General features: G+C 39.7%; 1 protein-coding gene and 1 long non-coding RNA gene across 10 annotated transcripts in view; one reads left to right on the forward strand and one right to left on the reverse strand.

The window, feature by feature from the left end:
* The window catches only part of RORA (RAR related orphan receptor A), a 516,409-nt gene that overhangs the window by 486,255 nt on the left and 8,933 nt on the right, over window positions 1-21,221 (reverse strand). The gene's annotated exons all lie outside the window — the stretch shown is intronic.
* Window positions 1,598-13,763, forward strand: LOC137482034 (uncharacterized). 4 transcript variants are annotated; one of them, XR_011003844.1, is made up of 6 exons: window positions 1,598-2,031; window positions 4,181-4,286; window positions 7,375-7,430; window positions 8,941-9,040; window positions 12,991-13,348; window positions 13,464-13,763. It is a non-coding gene; the product is annotated as an uncharacterized lncRNA (long non-coding RNA). The 4 variants fall into 4 exon arrangements; XR_011003846.1 differs by lacking the exon at window positions 12,991-13,348 and having other exon boundaries at window positions 1,609-2,031; XR_011003845.1 differs by lacking the exons at window positions 12,991-13,348; window positions 13,464-13,763 and adding an exon at window positions 10,335-10,511 and having other exon boundaries at window positions 1,609-2,031.

A 21,221-nucleotide genomic window follows, 5' to 3' on the forward strand; every position in this document is an offset into this window, starting at 1 on the left:
GCTATTGCACAGATATAATTTCCTATTGATCAAAGCTGATACTTGTAGACCACAAAGGACAGAATCATAACTAACTTGTTAAGAAAAAGGGGAAAAAAAAACTTTTTGGGTAAATCTGTGCCCTGAGAAGAAAACCTTTACAATCTTGACTCTAATAGGTATTAATAGAGTCAGTAATGCAAAGTTAAGAACTCTTCAAAATGAGTTTTGAGCAGAACAATTATTGCAGGACTAAACATCAGCCAGGAAAGGCTTTCCTTGCACAAGAATCCACATAGCACCAGCTAAATGAGATGTATATGAAATCCCCTGTTGTTTTCAGCTACATGCACATATCCCACACACTAGCAAAGTAATCAGAAAAAACCTTTCATATAACTCACCTAAATTGAGCTGCTCACTCAGGCTCCTGAACCTTCTTCTGGCTATAAACAGAGAGTTCCTGCCACAGCATGCTGCTTGTAAGCACCTCTGGGAATGATGAATTGGACCAATAATTCCTTTCAGGTGCTTTCAATTTAACAGATTTAAATAGTTTTGTTCTGCTGGCACAGAATGGGACTTGTTAGGATAACTCCACAAGACAGTCTGAATAACTACCACAAGGATGCTTTTGTTTTTTCCTTCATTTTGACTGCACAAGCCAAACACTACCATTAGCAGGCAAATCCATTAACTGTGAAGAAGTTGGTCAATACAATACACAAAGTTCTGAAATTATCTTTTCCTTTGGTCTTCATAAGAAGAGTTCTACCTTATGTTACCATTCTGGGGCAGATGACAGACACTTGAAAACAAAACCTCCATAATAAAAGCATTTAAAGGCCTAGGCTTCCTACAAAAATCCATGTTCATGTAACAAGACAGCACAATAAAACTAGTCAGCTAAAGAAGTTTGTTGAATACTCAAACATGCAGTAAGAAAAACAGAAAAATCAAGAATTGTCCTGAACTATTCTGGATACCAAGGATCAACAACCCACACATGGTGTAAATAAGAGAGGATTTCAAAACCAGAAAGTAACCACAAATGAGCACCAGGACAGGAACACCACCTCTAGTACCCCTTACACACACAGTGGGTAACAGCATGTAGCAGCTGTTTACAACTAAGCCTCAATTGTTCTCTACTGATCTGCAGAATGTAGCAGAGTTTTCAATTAGTCTGAATTCACCTCCAAGCATCTGATCTGCTTAATCATGAAACAGCTATGGTAGGAAATTGGATGTGGAGTTGAAAATTCATTCCACTTACAAACTTGTTGCTATGTTTTGTATAGCTTTATACTTTCTCTGCTGTAGTGTTTCTACCACATTTAACAAGGAGTTGACGGAAATTTCAGAGCATCTGCATTTGTTCAACTACCTACAAAGCCCCAACTCTTCTTGTTGTTCACCCATAGTCTTTTTTTTCCTTTTTCCACCCCCTGTGCTACTGTCCCTACACTTTGCTGACAAAGGATATTGGCAACAAGGGGCTACGTGACTATGGAACACGCTCAGCTTCAAACATAGGTAACAACAAATCCCTCACAGCACAGTTTCTGTATCTAGGGTTAGTCTCCAGCCCCAAAACCAAGGCAATTGTGAGGTCAGGAACGTTTGGGTTTGCCTGTAAGCATGAAAGAGAACCATGTTTATGAGCCAGGATCACCTGCTGGAACAGTGAGGGTGATGGAAGGTGTGCTGGGTGGGGTGGCAGGTGCAGAAATGGCAGGGTCAGAATTTAGCAGAGCAGGGGCTGCTGGGGTTCTCCACTGCTGAGTACAATCAGAACAGCCTTAACTCAGGCAGAACGGGACAGATTTTCAGAAACAGCAGAAGACTCACTGCCTGGGCTCTGAGATTGAGCCATTCTGCAAAGAGCAGCAATAACTTAAAGGCAGTAGCTGAATACAAAGTTTTCAGAGTGCACACTTTAAAGATCCTGATTTCCTCCTAACTTGCCTTTCTACCCTTCCCCCTTTCTCCTTCCACACAGAAAGCCCTGCAGATACATAAAATAAAGAGTCTGTGCTATTTCTAGTCAAGGTTAGCAAAACCCTTTTTTGTATTTTTGTCTTTAAAGAATAACTTTTAAAAATCATTATTACCCTTACATGGATGGTCTTTCTCAACACAAAGCCATGCCTGTAAATCACCATCCTGTTTATAGGTGCAACTCTGGCAGCTGAAACAAAAACCAAGAAAACCCAAAACCAAACAGCCAAACAAACATTTTTCCTATGTAAGTATGTATTTCCCTGGCAAGGCCGTGGTTGGTGCATGTCCTTTACTGTTACCTTGGCACATGGGAAAATTATTCCTGGATCATTTCTGATTTTTCTTTTAAGTTCATTTAATGGTGAAATTCTCCAAATCATGTTCCCCATCTGGACTGTTCCAGGCTTTTCCAGGACATTTGTAAATGCTTTCATTTCCCCTCAGTGAGTACAGCCATCTTTTTCAAGTGTAGCCTTTTCCCTGCAAGCAGGCACCACTTGCTGAGCTTTCATACCCAGAGACTGTAACATGCAGTAGAAAATGTGCAAAGCTAGTGCAGGATGAGTAAAAGCTCTTAAGTGTATGTTGCTCATTAATTAGTCAACACAGTCTCCAGCTGCCTCTCTCATTCAAGGCTGTTTTTCTTTGCTTTTCCTTTTTTTCCACCCCCACTCCCACTCCTGGGAAAACCAGTTTCATATATGCAGCTTGCTTTAAAGAGATTTCTGCTGTGTCTCTGATATCACCTATATCTAGTGCTCCACACAAAACCAGAGAGCACATGCTGACTCCTTTTCCTTGGAATAATTTGTAACATTTTTACTCTTTTTTTTTTTTTTTGACTGCTGAATTTACTGATATTGCACAGGGATGTACTTTATTATGGACAAAACGTGCCCGTGAGTGGAAAATAGAATCAAGGCACTCTATAAAATAAAATCATGTTATCCACTCAAACATGGGGAATCAGTATTGTTATTTGTTTTACAAGAGAGTTCAATGGCATCAATGCTAATGATCAGCTTTAGCAGCTCTGGACACTAAGCAAAAAATATTAATAGCTTTTGACTCCCAAAACTCACTGTACATGCTAGTGAATAAATAAAGTATATAAATGTGGAAAGTGAATTTTTCCAGGGCCAGGAAAATAATTGCACTGCAACCCAGAAGAGAAACTTGTATCCCCTGGAATACACACTAAGGCTGTAACCTATCATCTGGGAACTGTAACAATTGCTAACATTTCTCCAGAGCAAGCAAGAACTAAAATATTGCCATTTCTCTGAGCATAAAGGCTCATGTATTGGCATCATACATCTAGATGTATAAACATTCACTGCCCAGTGAAATTTCTCCTCATCTTAAATAAAAGCTGAGGTTATTTTAAAGGTGGCTGAAACGTTTATTGGTTATTCCATTTATCTTGTTTCTCAGTTTAAAGAACATATCAGGTAGAAAATAATTTGAAAGTTCATGTAGAACATTTTGCTGGGATGTCAGACATTAACACATGAGGGAAGTTTAATTGCTCTGCTTTTCAACCTAGTTCTGATAAAGGACCAGCCAGCCTCTAAGTGTCCCATTCAGAAATGCTTTTGGATTGTTTATGTCTTCTTTCACCAAATTTCTATGAAGGACAATCTTGAGCCATCTGGTGCCTATTTAATTTTTAACCACCTCTCACTTGGAATATTTCTTTCTTTATACTTATTTTGTCTTAACAAATTGGCCATAAGCTAAACTGCACCATCTGTGACTTCCAGTAAATACAACTGTTGCTAATGAAATTACCCAGCTTCATCATTTTGATTTAAATGCATTGCCTGCTTTTTCTATGACCTTTCATTGCTTGCCATCAAATCACAGCTTTCACACATTTAGATACAAACTCATGTAGGTCAGGCTTCAGGAATAAATCTTATCTGTGAATCTCAAGAAGCCTGGCCAAGCTTGCTCAGCAGGCTGGCATGAGCTACCACAGCCAGGGCCATGCTAAGAAATCATTATGGCATTTGTGACCATGCAGCTCAGGGGCTGAACTCAGTGTGTTCCATGCTCCAGGGCAGATCCCCTGCCATGTGACCAATTGGTCACTGCTTCTTGTTCTCTTGCCTCCCATTTGTTTGACTGACTGAATTAATGATTCTGGATGCACTAGCCCGGTCTTTTGGCTAGCCTGTCTCTTATTCAATCACAGGACAAAATTGACCAGATTGAACTGGAGGAAGAGACTGGGACCATTACTTTAAAGAAAAAGAGAAGGAAACTAAGGGAATCAATGGAAGAGTAGAGGTGGAGGAGGAGTACATCATCATACAAATCATTTATATAGGATTTTAGGTATAAAAGTAACCTGGTGTGATTAATTTGAACCAGCAGACTCCATTCCCTTACTCTCACATTAAACTGGATGGTGCCAGGCCTTTGGAAACTGCACCACAAATTACACCAGGAGGAAAAGATACAGGTGAAATTCGTTTGGTCAGAGTGATTTACTCAAGCAGGTATTCATCGAGTAACACAGAGATGATTCAATGGCCCTTTCCATGGCTCCTGCAATAGTTTTTATTCATGTGCTCGATACCAACGGAGCCTCAGTCCTTCAGAGAGATGGAGTCCCAGTGAGCTGGAGAAAGGAGAAGAATCTATTTCAGAGGTCCCCAAAGTGCTCTGCTAAGGCTTTAGTCCACTATGGATGCCCAAGTACCATCCTGACATTGCCATCCCAATGAGACATGGCTATGGTCAGACTTTCCAGCCCCACATCCAGAGGTACAAACAGTTTTAGGATATTTGTTACTGAAAACACCAGTGGGGCAAGTGTAAGAGAAGATCTGAGTACATCATACACCTGCTGTACCCCTCCCCAACCTTCTCCTTGGAAAACTAGTAACACCTCTCCTACAAATGATGTTCCATTGTGCTACAGTGTGGCAAGACCATCCAGAGGAGAAACATGAATGCTGGAAGGATTAAGGAAGGAGCAGCCAGGTTCCTAGGTCACATAAATTATTGGCTCACTGTCAAGCCACATATCTGCACCAGTTTGTCAACCCTCTGCCATGAGTGAGGAACTCATAACCATGGTGCAATTTGCATTCTAAAATGAACCCTTCTTTCCAGTTACTGTGGCAGAGAGTATAAAGGAAATCAATGTAATACTTAAAAACAATATATGAAAGTGAAGAGCTCAGACTAACTTCTCTTAAATAAGAAAGAGGAAAAGCCAACAGACACTTGCAAAGCTCAAAATACAGCTCATATTTAATCATTTCTCAGCAATCTAAGAACTAGTCAGCATTAGAACCATAAAGGCATAAAGACAAGCTCCTCTGTACATTTATTCTCCCCACAGCAGATGCTCAGGACTATGACAATAGGCCAGTGCAGGCATTGCAAACAGCTTTGGGTATGGGAATGCATTTCACCAAACCATCCACTGCATCCTTCCTAAATGGACACAGCTCCGCTGGACTCGCACTCAGTGCCTGCTCAGCACTTCCTTCTGCTGCAGTCAGTAATGGAGCAGGGCCACAGCCCCTCCTGCTCAAACTCCTGACAGGTCACAGCATACTGCACGGGCTACCATGGATGAGGAGGGCTGGAGGAACAAGGAGTTACATTTATCCAGAGCAGTATGTTTGTATCCAGATGGAAAAGGCAGGCAGAATAAGAGCAGATGGCAATTGCACTGGCACTTATTGTAAGATTTCCAAAGTAGGTACGTTTTCTTAGAAAAAGGGGTTTTGTAAATATGCTGGATACTTTCTTCCTGTCAAGGAAGGGAAATTACCTTTGCAAATACACTTACTAGTTTTACTTGAACTTCCAAGAAGCCTGGTAGTACCAGCCAGTCTTTGCTGTTCCTATTTCCAGCACAAAATACATTGTTCTATTGCTCCCAAAACAGCTGTCAGTGCAAACTACAAGTGAAAACACTTTATTTGCTTACTCCACTAGAACAATCCCAGTAGCTGCTCATAAAAATTTAGAAAGCTTAATAATTCATTAAACAAAAAGCACTTTTTGCTGTAGATATGACACAGTACTTTAGAAGACCAGCAAAAGAAAGGCATTCATACTTTATGCCTGGAATTAGACATTTTATATTGGGGTTGGACTGGATGATCTCCAGAAGTCCTTTCCAACCCTATCAATTCTGTGTTTCTGTGATTTTGGCAGTGCAATAATTTTCATGATGTCTGGCAACATGAAAGTTTCTGTAGCATCAAGCTGATACACAGAAACTAGTCTGTTAAAGGAAGCAGGAAAAGAACAAAAAGAAAATCTGTAAAAGAACAGCATTGTTCAGTGCTGAAGACTTGCAGAAGCTAGCAATATTTTGTGTACATCCCACCGAAACTGTTAAAATCTCCCAAATACAAGATGCTATATGGGCACCAGTAGATAAGCTGACTTCCTGTATATATAAAGAAAAAACTGAGCTAAAAAAAGAAAAAAAAAAAAAAAAAGAAAAAAAGAAAGTGTAGACTCCAGCCAAAACCTCATATTCTCATATACCTCATATAAATCAAATATACTCAGCAACTCCCTTCTGCATGGAGGTGCAATATTCAAGCAGTAATCACAAAAAGCCTAGCCAGGATTATAAACCAAAACTTCAGAAAGGGAAATGGTCCAATTCCCATGGGAAGAAATAGAGCAAAAGGAATGTACTGCCAGAACTGACTCGTTATGAACAGACACAGAGACATCTGAAACCCTCAACAGTTTGGGTTACACGAGTTCTAATCTATATCAGCATGTCAACAACTGATAACAGAAAATCATGATATAATTCTATATTTTTTCTTTGATGGCACTGGGTTTACTGGAAGAGATAAGGTTCTGCAAAGCCTTCCCACAGTCAAGGCAGACACAGCTAAACCTGCCTGATCCCAATTACCTTGCAGTCAGGATGTCTCACAACACACCCCTCTTATAGGGCTGGAACATGATGACATTTAAACTCTCCCAGCTCATGGCTATTACAGCTACATGGATTTCTTTGGGACTGTAATTGTCTTTAATATTAGAATAAAAACACTAATCTTGTTCAGTAACTCCCAAGAGATTCAAAGCTGCCTTGTCCTGCAGCCATGAGTGATATGCATCCAGCTGAACAACAAAATACTGTGTAATCAATTGTGTTTTATCTGCACATTTGAGTATCAAACTGTTTATCATTGTGCCCAAAGGAAATAAAAAAAAAAACTCTCCAAAAAGTACCTCAAGTAATTAGAATGATCCAAGAAGAATCAGAAACTCAAATATCCCAAAAGCAATTATGAACAGCTATTTTTATGGCAAAAGTTATTTTATGAAAGTCATTATGCAACTGTTATCACAGTTTATCAGCCTCTGATGTTCTGTGTGCCTTTGTATTTTCAGACAAGGAAAGAAGGCAGGCTAATTGGAGAGAGCTGCATCTAGAAGAATAATATATGGTAGGAAATGTTTTGTGTGTTTTGTAACACACATTTCTCCGTTGTCAACAGTTTCAGTTCAAGTACATCAGGATAACAGGGTGACAGGGCTACCCACCCAGGCAGCACAGCTTCTCAGAGCAGCACTAACTGCTTCCACAGATGCAGCCAACACAGAGCTACAAACATCTTTTACTGCAAGGAGGAGAAGGCAAGGCTGCATCTTGTTTGAATTCAGGCCCAGCAAATTTTGGTATAATATTTTAAAGTGAAAAACTAGTTTAAGAAGGAAGCTGAGGGGAGGATTAAGCTATGTCTTGTTATTTGAGGTATTCTTTGGAAAACGATTGTGGGCAGTTTATATATGGTCTCTCATAGAGAGGTTTCTCCAGAAGACAAGTTTATCCCTGCATTTAACAGCATACACAAGACCAAATACTAATTCGGCATTGCTAAGATGACAGTTTTTAAATAGCTTTTATATTTCATCCCCTGCTTTTTTTTAAAACCTCCATGCTATGATTGTAACAGGTATCTCCAGGATAACTAATTACCTCTAGAAACAGATTTGCTCAAGGCAACACAGGCTCCAGGTCTAAGTTTCAAAAGTAGCTTTGCTAGTATTTTTCCCTTTTAACTTTTAAATTTCACTGCTGTGAAATTTAAAAGTTCTAAATTATGTAACTGGAAGCCTTCCTAAATATATTTTCACCACTTAATGAATGATTGAGATAGCACAACAGTAGCAGAGCTGGCATTTTAAAGGGCAAGCACTCTGACCTTCCATTCAGAAGGATAATTTCTCCCTCAAAAAACTGACAACACACATTATTCCACTAACATCAATTATTTTTAATAGTTCACAACTCTAATTTTAAAAGTTTTGTGTCCTGGTTTTATTATTCTTTCACTAATTCCTATTTATATTTATTTGCATTTTACATTTCATATTACTTCTAATGTTAAAGTTTTCCTTCTTAATTCTTACCTCAACCTTATGCTAATGTATTGATACAATATAGATGCAACACAAGAGAGGTTTAAATTGACACTTTTAAACTACTAAGACAAATCCATTTGGATTTAAACAAAACAAATTTAAAAATAGTTCTATAAGTTAAAAAAGTTTAAAAAGTTTTAAGTTAAAAGTTAAAAAAATATTTCTAATTGCAAATTTTTTCACGTGTGCTTATTAAAGATCTCTGTTGACCTGAATTTCAACCTGGAGCTTTCCTACTAACTCAGCCCTCTGTTTTCTGCACCTTGAAAAGACAAAGTTGGCTCAGTATTTGTCAGGGCAGACATGTAAAACACATTGGTATGATAACGTGTTAAGTCTACACAGCTCATGATTCTTTTAACACAAACTAGCAAAATCCTAGGAGAACATTTCATGCAAGTCAAGGTAAGAGGCATCTGATGAGCTGAGTTTCAGCACACCTCAGTCAGTTCAATCTCAAGAGGGCATTCCATGTGTAAACCTTAATCGGGAATTTCTCTTTTTCCTACCTGCTGTCCCATAACAATGCAGCTTATGAAGTAAAGCTGTAGTACAGGGTTCTGCCAAGGAAAGGGACAGACTTTGTTCCTCTGGGAGCCACCTATACCTGACAGGCAGTTTAGCTCAGCAGGTGAGCAGAAAACCCTTCTTTGTCAGTTCCGCCCATAGGCCTGACCTTAGGAAGAATGTGAATTAATTCTGAATTCATTTTATTTAGGATAATCAATTTTTTTCACATTGTGAAACCACTCCAGTTCTTTTGCTGAATGAAGGATGCATGAAAAACTCATCACATGCTCTTCACAAAGCAGATGGATCTATCCACCCTCTCTGTAAAGGGTTACAAGTGAGATTTCACAATAAATTTTCCTATGGGACAGGGGAACCCAGTCAGGAAGGGTTGCTCCACAGCACATAGTATTCTGAGGAAGAACTCTATTTCTGACAGCACACAGAGCCAGAATCTAATACACCAACTTCAGTTATTGTCCATACACTGGGAGTTCCCTGGCCATTCACTTGGCCACCTGCTTTCAGAAGAAACACACTGATAATATACATTTGACTCTCAGAAATACCTAAGAAGTTATATCAAATTTTGCCAAATAAATAGCCCTATGATCTGCTGAAATGTCTAACTTCAGAAATATTAAGGAATAGTGTTCAGGAATATCCTTCATGCTAAGGAGTTCTCAGGTTTTGTGCCTGTAGTGGCTTAAGGACAGTTACCTCAAAACCTAAGAGAAGCAGACTGAATTAGTATGTTAGGAAGGATATCAGGCCCCCAGGATTTGCTGTTCTGATATTGTAACTTCCTAAGAAAGGCAAAAGCAATTTTTGAGCCGTGGTCCTAAAAAGAAAATTAATTATGGTCTGGATGAAGCTTAATGCGAAAATTAATTGATAATGCTTGCTGAGTAAGAGAAATATTCTAAATGTAGTTCTTATTCCCACTTTTAATGGTTTCTGTAATGTTTCCATAGCTATTTCTACAAGTAAGAACTGTATTATCTGTCATCACCTCAAGGCAATAAGTTCAGGCAGGCCTTCTTTGTCCTTCCTGAGCAAAAAATTAATCTGTGTTTATGTTAAAAAAGTATTTCTAATTGTAAATTTTTTCACGTGTGCTTATTAAAGATCTTTGTTGAATTAAATTTCAACAGACACTTGAATTTCAATAGCTAAGCCTGAAAAAACAACTTTGTACATGCAGTGGAACATTTAAAGTTTAGTTCTGTTTTCCTAACTTAGTTATTTTTAAAAGTTATGGGTTTTTTTAATTATTTCATTTTAATATCTCTTCACCATTTATGGCTCTTTCACTTACGATTTCACAGTACGATAGTACAGAGAAAATTAACTTTGTCTTCCTAGAAACAGTAGCAGAGCTCAAAAAGATGAAAGTTGTTCTCTTGTGTTCACAGGTCTGAACCAGATGCCTTTCACATTTAAGCCATCTGCAAGGGTTTACAGGGGCTTGCAGATGGAAGACAAGTATATTACTCTACAGGAAATTAAATCCAGGTTGTTACAGGAAACAACCTTTTATTTCTATCAATATAAATGTGTATCTTTGGAAAGATAAAGAAATACAACATGCCACCCAACTGTATTACCAAAATGGGTCTATCACCTTTGTGCACCATCTTTGATTTTTCAATTTACCATGTTTATCAAAAAAAAAAAGCAAATTTGCTCCTGCTAAGTTTCATACATATATGTACAATTAATCACCTTCTTCACTGTATGTCTTCCAGAGATTCTGAAGAACAGAAACGGAATGATTTCCAGATCTTCTGTTTAGAACTTAAAGGCAAATTCATCCGTTCTTCCCCAATTTTCTCTGCAAAAAGTGGTTTTCTCCCGCCAGAGAAAAGAATAAAACAGCATTTATATTACAAATTTGCATAAACCCCCTCAGTTCTACAGCTGTTTAGTACTCCTGGTAAATATTTCTGCATTCAAAGAGAAGCAGATTTACAGGTACAACATACCTACAACCAGCTAGATTTTAGCTTAAGGTGGCTGATCTGCACACTTCTTCAGGAGCAACTTCTGCTTTTTTAAAGCTACTATCTTCTAGATCTTCAAATTGCCATGCAATATTCCTGTTTTGGGAATACATATTTTTACTTGCGAGAGAGAATTAGATCTAGTAAAACACTGTTTCTACTTTAAAAATAAAACCCACAGAACATAATCAGCAGTGTGTCTGGTGATGCTTTTTCAGAGCATCACTTACTCATTATTTTGTGCAGAATGTGTGCAGGAAGACAGTTTGATGTTTAAGTGGGACTTGACTCAGCTTTCAGAAAAATAAGCTTACAAGTACTTCATCAAGTCTTTTTAGGGATTAGTTTGTTTCAAATATATCCTTATTTGCATTTCAAGTTACCTAAAAGAAACTGCTATCAACGTTTCAAAGTGGATAAAGCCAGACACTTGGTTGTGAATCAAGACATTTGATTGAGGGGAAGAAATATCCATATAATAAAAGAAAGACACAGTCACAACAATAACAGAGATTTGCTATGCTACAAGTTACTCCGTTACACCATGGCATGACTCTTCTCACCTACTGAAGGTGGTGATAACAGGGAAATTTCCATGGGAAATTTAGTTTTTTCCATAAAAATACTAAGTGGAAAGAGGCTCAGATCCACTGTGCAACTTCAGCAAGCTTTCTTTGCCTGTGTGCATTATCTGCAAGTCTTTAAACTTGTGATGGGAGCAGGCAACAAAATGATAACTCAGGGAATAAAAGTGTAATGTCCGGGAAATATACTGGAGAGAAAAAGGTGCCTGTAGCATCCCCTTGCCCGTTCTTCCTTTCTGAGAGAATCTGGAAAGTTTCAGGAGAAAAAGACCATACACAAAAAAACAAATTTCCTGTCATGTTTCCTACTCTGGCTTTTGCTGCTGGCTCTGTCCCCAGGAATCTGTGACACTGTGCAAATTACACAGGGCAGAAACTCTGTGGTTTCGATTTCTTTTTCATTTTATGAGGGTCCATCTTGAGTAATGTGATCCACAGAATCTGAGCACTGTTCATCACTACAAGAATTGTCCCTGCAGTTAAAAATAACAAAAGATGGGTAACTGAGGTTCTGAAAATGTCATCATCCAGTAAAGCATGTACCAGGCTTTTGTCTGCCCCACCTGTCCATTCCATAACTGAAAGGAATGCCTCCACCTTGTCTAAAAGTGGTACTGCAAAAACGAATTCTTAACTGTGGTTGATGAATTTCCTCATGGAAATCATTATTTCTATACTCAGTACACTGTGAGTACTGCACAGTAAATAGGACATGAGCCTACGCAATGAGGATAAAATGAAACACTGAAAACTACTAATTTATTGAGTTCTGAGTATACAGCATAGTAAATGAAATGAGGTCCTGCAAAAAAGGTATGTAATTACAGAATAAAAATCACCTTATAAGTACCTTTTCTCTTGAGGAGGCTAACCTGAGGTTGTCTGGGAACATCTTAATTTTGACATGTTCTAATTCGAACATTTACCTTCACGATATTAGAGACAAAATTAACTTCACTGGTTTATATGAAGTGCTTTGCACAGCTGAAAACTTGCAAGATTCAGAATGTGGGCCCATTTCAGTGGTTAACACTCACGGCCTGATGCCACTCAATAACTGGGCTGAGTCCACTAAAACAGATTAAGTGGACTAAATTCACACCCACTGAGCACTCCCAGGGTGAGTATCTTAAGAAGTGAAGACTCCATCTATTCAGCACTGCTGAAAAAAAAAAGTTTAGTTTCAAAAGAATTTATCTAGAAAAAGGGAAGTGGATCTGGCAAGAGTTTGACATTGCTGAAGGCATGCACAGGTGGATGAAACTGCAGGCCAGGTCAAAGGAAAGAAGAGATTTATGTTGTGTGCAAAGAAAAGGGCAGAAGAAAAATAGCCACTCAGGCTGGGCTGCACTGAAGTGAGTGAAACAGCTGTTCATACAGGGAAGGAATGGTCAGGTAAGACAGGTTGGAAATAATAATCATAGGGCCATCTGCTGCCCTGGGACTTTGCACCCTCAAGGTATGAAACAAATTTTGTCTTCTAGGAGCTCAAGCAGTGTAGCTGTTACAAGCCTGTCAAATAAACAATGCCTGAACAGGGCATTCAAGTTATCTGAGTTTCCTGCAAAAGTTGCTAAGCTAGTTTAACTTCAAGTCAAAACTATATCAAGTCCTTTTAACCAGGTTTCCTGTTTTAACCAAATGCTCTGTGAACACAGAAGAAATACACTACATGAAGTGACACTACTATTTCCTGCTTAGATGAAAGAATTAGCAGCCATTTATTTTGTCACTTCCTAAAAAAGATATGTTCTCATACTGATGCTAACTTTTCATTTTTACCAGGACTTTTTTTCAATGATTTCAACAAAGAACTTTAAATAGCTGGAATCCCTGGAGCAGGTATTTCCTTGACCTCTTATCACTTGGATTCAGACTTTAGAAAGCAGTAGAAAAGCTATGTTTTGAGATAAAAACATTTTCTGAATTAGTTATTGCTTTCATCCGAATCATACAGTTTGCTACTGTCTTAAGAAGAAAAAGAATGTATCGTTCCATCTCCAGAAGCTCTGTGAGCTGTTTCTGAGATCACTGTTCATGGCCACTTGACTGGTGAACCTGTACTGCACTGCAGGAAAAACACAGGGGAGAAGAATTCAAAGCCGCAGTGAGACCTTGGATGGATTACAAACTGGTCAATTGGACTTCTGCAATAAAGCCTGTCCCAGGCTGGAGGTGACCCAAGTCTGTTTGAGTCCCCTTTCTTGCTTAAGTAGTGTATGGAAGCATCAGGAGGCTGCAAACCAGCTGACATCCCTGGTACCCACAACTCCCAGCAGTACTTTTTCTCATACTCCAGCAGGAGAGGTGACGAGCATACAGCATCACAGGATCACTTAGAATCATAGCAGGACAGTATTGTTTAGATTGGAAAAGCCCCCTTAGGTCATAGAGTTCAATCTTTAACTCAGCACTGCTAAACCCACCACTGAACCATGTCCCAAAGCACCACATCTGCATGGTTTTTAAATAACTCCAGGGATGGTGACTCCAGCACTTCCCTGGGCAGCCTGTTCCAATGCTCAGCAATCCCTTTCCTGAAGAAAGTGTTTGCAATACCCAATCTAAGCCTCCTCTGGTGCAACTTGAGGCCATTTCCTCTCATTCTGTCACTTGTTACCTGGGAGAAGAGACCGACCCCCACATCACCACACCCTCCTTTCAGTGGCTGTAGAGAGGGAGAAGGTCCCCCAGCCTCCTTTTCTCCAGGCTAAGCAGCTCCAGCTCCCTCACCTGTTCCTCATCAGACTTGTGCTCCAGACCCTTCCCAGCTCTGCTGCCCTTCTCTGGACTCGCTCCAGCACCTCAGCTTCCAGAACTGGACACAGCACTTCAGGTGTGGCCTCACCAGTGCCCAACACAGGGGCATGGTCACTGCCCTTGTGCTGCTGGACACACCATGGCTGGTCCAGGCCAGGTGCTATTGGCCTTCTTGGCCACCTGGGCACACCTGGGCTTATGTTTGCATGCCATTGCTGTCATTCCTGGAATGAGCCTGGTTCTGTATTCCTCAAAAAGAGCTGGAAGGGTATTTTACCATGGTCCACAAGTGCTCAAAGAAGTTTGGGCACCAAATGTCTTTGCATTGGCTCAATGGAAATCATATTTGTCAGCCTGAAGAACACACTGCAACAGGCACACCCCTTCTCCAACTCCCCTGCAAAGGAGCCTTAGTGTGTTAGGCTGGAAGAGAACAGACTCCAGGATAGGAGTTTTTAAAGAAATGTGGACAGACATGACCTTGCATTTGGGTTCCCTGCTGTTTGCAGGCATCTCCTAGAAAAGGCACTTTCAAAATTATGCAGCATCATAGCATATCAAGTGCAACTGAATGGGAAAGATAATTTATTTAATTTAGTTTATTTAAGTTGACCTGCTGGGATGGGGGGAAATGAAAGAGGAAGTGGGAATGGCCTTGCATTAATGAAGATCACAATCTATTGGAAAAATAGCCAGGGACTTTGCTCTAAGGAAACCTGCAGCTGCCAAGTCTTGCCAATACCAATGGCTACCATTACGCCCATGTGTGAAAATGAGCCAAATATTAGCTAAATGAAAGTAGCTGGGACAGAGAGATTCATGATGTAATCATAATACACCAAAGCCAAGATGAAATGTCATCCCAGTATCTCACTCAGCAACCACTGCTAAAACAGTGTGAGACACAGCCCAGACACTGCGATAAAAGGCAGATGCCAGATGACTCAAAATAGCCAAATCCAACCCAACAGCCCAGGCCAGGCAAACAGTGCTGGTTCTGGGGTTTTTGTGGAGTTGGATTTTGTTTTGGCTTCTTTTGGCCAACACCACAGGACAATAGCTCCTAAGTGACCTTTCCAGACAGGAAAGTCCCTCTCAGATCAGCTATTGCCACTCACCTGCACAGAGAGAGATAAAATATCCCAAGTCAGAAATATCTATGCAAGTGACACAGCAGTCAGGCCTTGCATCTCTTAGAGTAAGTGTGCAGCCTCATGGACTGGGAAATCCATTTCAGCATTGCCAGGAAAACTCCCCATTTGGGATAGTCACACACAACTAAAGTGTATTAATAAGCCCAAGCCACAGTGTATATAAATGTTTTAGCATTAACAAGGCAAAACCATGGAAATCACGTTCCTTGAGTAACATCAAATTTTGGACAATCTTCAAGCTAGAGGCTAAGCCAAAGGCAAACACATTTGCTGTAGGCATTATTTAATACAGATTTTCAGCTTTTCTTAAAAACAGTCTAGCAGATGTTTAATTTATTGCAGCTGAAAATTTGGAATGTATATGGGAGAAAACTGCAAAGCAAAAATCAGAAAAGAGTGACTGAAGTCACCAAGAGTATTTTTACCCAAGATTCTCAATCATGAAGCATTAAGTTTAGGTAAGCTTTTTCTCTTTTCCATGTAATTTAATATACTGCATCACACAGAGAAAAGGCCTCAGGACAATCTACATGAAGAAACAACTGGTGAGATAAGAAAATCAAGGTTTTTAAACTCCTCATATAGCCTGTATATTTCCACTTGTTAATTTTTTCTGGAGACAAACCAGTGATAACTCTTCCTTAGAAAATTAGGATACTTATAAGTTTAAAAACTGAAGCCACATAACATACTAATTTTTTTTCCATTTTCCTCCATTTTTACACCACTGCTCCCACACATTAAAGAATGGCATTTAATCCAGTTTGAATCCAGGACAAGTCAATGCTTTTAAGAACTGTATTGATAGGATTATTTTTACAATTGGTCAAGTTAGGATTCAAGCTTCCTCAATTTTGATCTCTGATCATATTTTCATTAACTTTTAAAGTATAAATACAGATTTTTACAGAGAATTGTCCATTTAACAAAGATCCCAGCACTCCAAGGAATACACTGCTAGATGGTAACAATACTCATGTATTACAGTGATTTTTAGAGCTATGTTCAGTCTGAGATCTTTTCACAATTAAACATCCTACAGGTAGTTTACCTGTGAAGAGATTCCTTTAATATTCATAGTATTTGAGAGACCTTGCAAGTTCATGAGTGTGACCAACATACACATGACCACATCACATAAATATTTGACCTAAAATGCAAAGATACATTTCAAGTATCTGTTGAAGTTTTACAGTAGAAACTCTTTGTGCTACTGCCACCCTACAGAATTTTTATTTAAATTATCAAGCAAGAATTTTTATTTAAAATATCATAAAATAAGTAACTTCATTTTTATACATATTTTTATATATAAAATTGGAAAAAAAATTCCTACTAGGGACCTTCCCTGAAAGCAGTGATATTTCAGGACTTCTAAATATTACTTTCTTGGTTAATTCTCAATTCTTTTTATACCTGTTGACAGAGCATGCAGTCCTTAGTGAACTGGATTCCTTTGCCCAAGGAAGTAGTTCACACACATCATCAAAGAAATGCCAGACAACATTGCAAATTTGTCTTGCACATCAGTAACACCAAGAGAGACTCTGTGTTTTGCATTTTTCTCTCCCGTTTGGGGACAGGGGACAGAAAGAAGGAGAAGTCTCATGACAAAGCTGCACAAAGCAGCTTCCCCTTGTGTTCCATGTCCTGTTTCTTTTTGGAAAAAGGAACATTTTCTAAAGCTGCACGGACACATCTGCTCCTTCCCCTGACCTCTCTAGAGCCAAGTCAGCCCCCTTCATGCACACACAGAGAAACCGATTTGACTTGAGGCTCCAAACCAGGTTCCAAAGATGAGCTTGTGGAATGAGCACTAAGACACCAGGAAAACTTTTTTTCAGCCTTCCTTGATGTTTTCACTGAATTGCTATCGGCAGTACCAGAGTGCATGCACAAGCTGCTGAACCACTGTGTGGCTAGCTAAGGTTTCATCTTGGTGTTGCTTGATTTATTCACAGTTAGAGGATAAACAGATTACCAGCTCTGTGCTCAGGAATCTACTTGATTTCACATTTTTAACACCACCAACACCTTGTAATCTTTACAAGGTTATCCTCATAACTATCATCTCCAGCAAGCTTTGCATCACCTAATTTACAGGGTATTGGCTGTGAAACTAGTCAGTCCCTTCAATAACTTCTGTGTAGGGATGGTTGTTCCTTTTTCTTGTTTCTAATTGTCTCTAGTCACCAGGACAAATTCATTCCCTCTCCCATGGGGTCATGACTGACACTGTGGGTGGAGTAAGATGGGGTGACTGAAACAGCAGCTCTGCCACGGGCTCCTGTGTCAGCTGCAGTAACAAAATCAAGATTCATTCAGTAAAATAGCACTTACCAAAATCTTCCCGCTGGTCATGGAGAATAGCTTGTGTCACTTTGCCTGCCTTGCCACCAGCATCCACACCACAGGCACCATCAGGACAGCTGAAAACAGCCCCTGTCAGCTGAACAGATACTTAGCATCTGACATATTACTATGAAATAGCTCTCAATAAAATAGCTTTTAAACAGAGAGAGTAGAAGGCTGCACTGTATCTTCAGCAGCCCTTTTTGGTGTGCATGTTGGCAAGCAGAAGAAGAGGAGAGGACAGCAGAGCAGAGGACTGATGACAGCAACTGTGGAGCCAGCCGAGTTGGATTTGCTGCTGAACACGAACAAAAGCTTCAGAGTTGCTTTTTCAGTAGAAAGCCAAACATGAATTATGGCTCAGATATGACCACACTACAAGTCAGCAAGGCTGGAAGTCCCTGGGATCATACACCTTCACTACCTGCATCAGCTCCGCATATACTCACAATATTCTGCACATGCTCTGCTCAAGCAGCTGGAATATGAGCTATGGAATAGGTTACCACAGGTACAAATTATATTTCCAAGTTATTCACCAGATTGTTTTACCAGCCTAATTTTTGTTTCAAATATGTGTTTTGTTTTAATCAGAAATCAGACCTGTTCCTTGCCAGTTTCCACATCAGAGCAAGCAAACCACTCCTATAAATCATCTTTGGCAAGTTTCCTACAACAAGAGGTGTGCTGGACAGGCAGCTGGGTGTGCTGTGGCCACAGCTGATTAATCTTCATCCTACTGTCACTTCATGCTCCCCCACCCTGAAGCAGTGATGCTCTCTTTCAGCTTACCTTACAGAACAGTTAGGAGACACTCAGCTTTGGTGCTCTTCAGCTTTGTCTTACAGTGGCTCTGAACTTATTGGAATTGTCAACACTATTGAATATTATATTTATGGCACACTTCAAGCTTATGCAAAAAAAAAAAAAAAACCCAACCAAACAATTCATGGCAAGTTCTGCCTATTTTATTATTTACATTAATGCATATTCATCTCAATTTGCACAGGAATGCATCAATTTGCAGGGGCAAAATTTGTATTTCTTCGCCACAAAAGGTATAACATATTGCAAATTTTCACACTGCAAAATGCAGTATTTTTTTTTTCTGGGTAGAATCATTATGTTTTGGCTACCCTGGTGTGTCTGTATCTACTAAAAGACTTTTAGTTCACTGGCTAGATCCCTAATTTCCAGACATATTTTTGTTCTGTTCTCCAGCTTCTTAATTTAATTAATTTTGGGGTTCTTGTAGTCTGTCTCCACTAGGAAAAAACAAGAGGTAATCTGGTATTTCTCTGATATATGACATCACTTATAAAGAGAACATACAATTCCTGTATTCCTGATCATGGCTGACTAGGAAAACACCCCATCACATACCAGAGAGAACCTTTGTTCTCAGACCAGACCATTTGAACTTGTCTTGCTTAGGATATGCTTCCAGATCAAACCATTTTAACCTGTCTTGCTTAGGACATGCTTCCAGATAGCACCTTCATATTCATGTTGAATATGAGTATGAATATCCCCAGGAGGGATTCCACCTGGCTGCCTCCTGCTGCCCCCAGGCTGCCCATGTGCTTGTGCCAGTCCCACCGTCTGCAGGGCCAGACTGTGCCTTGGACAAGAAAACTGAAGCAGGTGAAGAAGTACTTTTTTAACACTTCCTTGCTTTGTTCACAAGCATAGCTGCATAAACAGTGGAGATGCCACAACAGAACAAACATTCAGCTCCAGCAGCAGCAGGATGATGACTTACTGAGGCAGTCACAGTATTTGCTCCATGGCAGTGACTGGTACCTGGGGAATTGCCAGGTCTCTACTACCAACTCCAACTGCAATGCAATGTTCTTGGTGGTGTTTGAGTATATCACTGGTCCTGACAACTGGCAAAATAGTTACTGGGTACCTGTAACACTGAGAAGGAAGCCATGTCCAAAGTGGACAGCTGGAGGGAGAGAGGAGGCAAAATCTACGAGCAGAAAGCAGAATTGTGCAGCAAAAGCAGCCTGTAAGGACCAATGGAAGGTAACTCCTGATAATCAAATAAGGTACAAGGTACCTGCTGACCCAGCTCATACTGAACTGTTAATAACACTAAAGATGTTGGGAATTCGGAGAGTCAGGTTCAGGAAGGCCTCAACTATAATGATGCAGTCAGATTCCAACTCAGACATCATGGCTCACTTGGGTTCTTGCTCTTTACTGTGAAAACAACACTGGAAGTGCAGCGTCAGATCTCAGACTTGGATCAGCTTATGGTAGTTCAAATGCTGGGGGGACAGTATGGTGGAAATAAAGAAGTTTACACTTAGTTCAACAACCTTCAAGGGCTCCAGCAGGACTGGGAGATGTTCAAGCCTAGTCAGCCATTTGAGCATATGGCTACACATCCCTTCATAATTAATGAGATCATTCTGAAAGCTGCATTGAAGCTGTAACATTCCTTTTTACTCCTATCAAAACCAAAGAACATTTTTCACATCCAGCTGTAAGCATATTGGGTGGGAGCCCAACATGTCACAAATGTGGAACCTGGCATTTTAGTGTCTCCCTTGCAGCAGTTTGGAGTTACTTAAAATCAATAAAAATTCTGACCATGCTTTTCTCAGATGCAATATAGCAGAAAATTCAAAGGTTCTTTCTGTAGCAGATTAAGCATCAGCTAATGCTGAAATCTTTTGTGAAATTTAAGTGGTGTATTTGCTTTATTGTGGCAGTGTCACTGCTCTGATATGCTTGGTGTGCTTGTAGGACTTACTGTCTTCATAGAAAGATATTGCCCTTTTCTTTTTTTTTTTAACCTGTCAGTGTATCTTGATCACCAGAAACAGAGGAATTATTCACAAACAAAAGTGGCTTTAAAGTTCACCTCCATTTTGAGTAATGAAATCTCCAAACCAGTGCACTGTCCCCATTATACAAAATTCAGCTGCCATCACTGTAACAAACGTTCTCTTGAAATAAGGAAATTCTTTATAGGTTTCAAAAATTCATATTCCTACAAACCCAGTCACTATGTGCTCCTGTTTTCACAGATTTGATAGAAAACTACCCAAGATCGAATTGCTACAGTCTGCTAATTGAACTTCATGAAATAAACATGAACATTCAACAGAAACAAAGCAAACAAACCAGAATTTAATTCCTTAATCCCTCTAAATGGCACCTGATTGCTAGCTTCTCTCCTCGGGCTAGCGCAGGATCCAGCCCGGAAGGTATTTTCTACAAACAGATTGTTCCATGTGGAACAATGTCTCCTTAAGACAGCCTCCACTCTTGCTGCCTATGTGCAACTGAAATGTGGACCCTCACAAAAATAACTACTCAGCAGCTGTCTCTCTACAGTACTTACATTTCAAATAAATATGACCAGAGGAAAAGACAACTTGGTTCTTTCTCAAAATTTCTGGATTTCCTTACATGAGTCACTGCCAAGAATTGTG

Source organism: Anomalospiza imberbis, chromosome 13, assembly GCF_031753505.1.
Source record: "Anomalospiza imberbis isolate Cuckoo-Finch-1a 21T00152 chromosome 13, ASM3175350v1, whole genome shotgun sequence".
NCBI lineage: Eukaryota > Metazoa > Chordata > Aves > Passeriformes > Viduidae > Anomalospiza > Anomalospiza imberbis.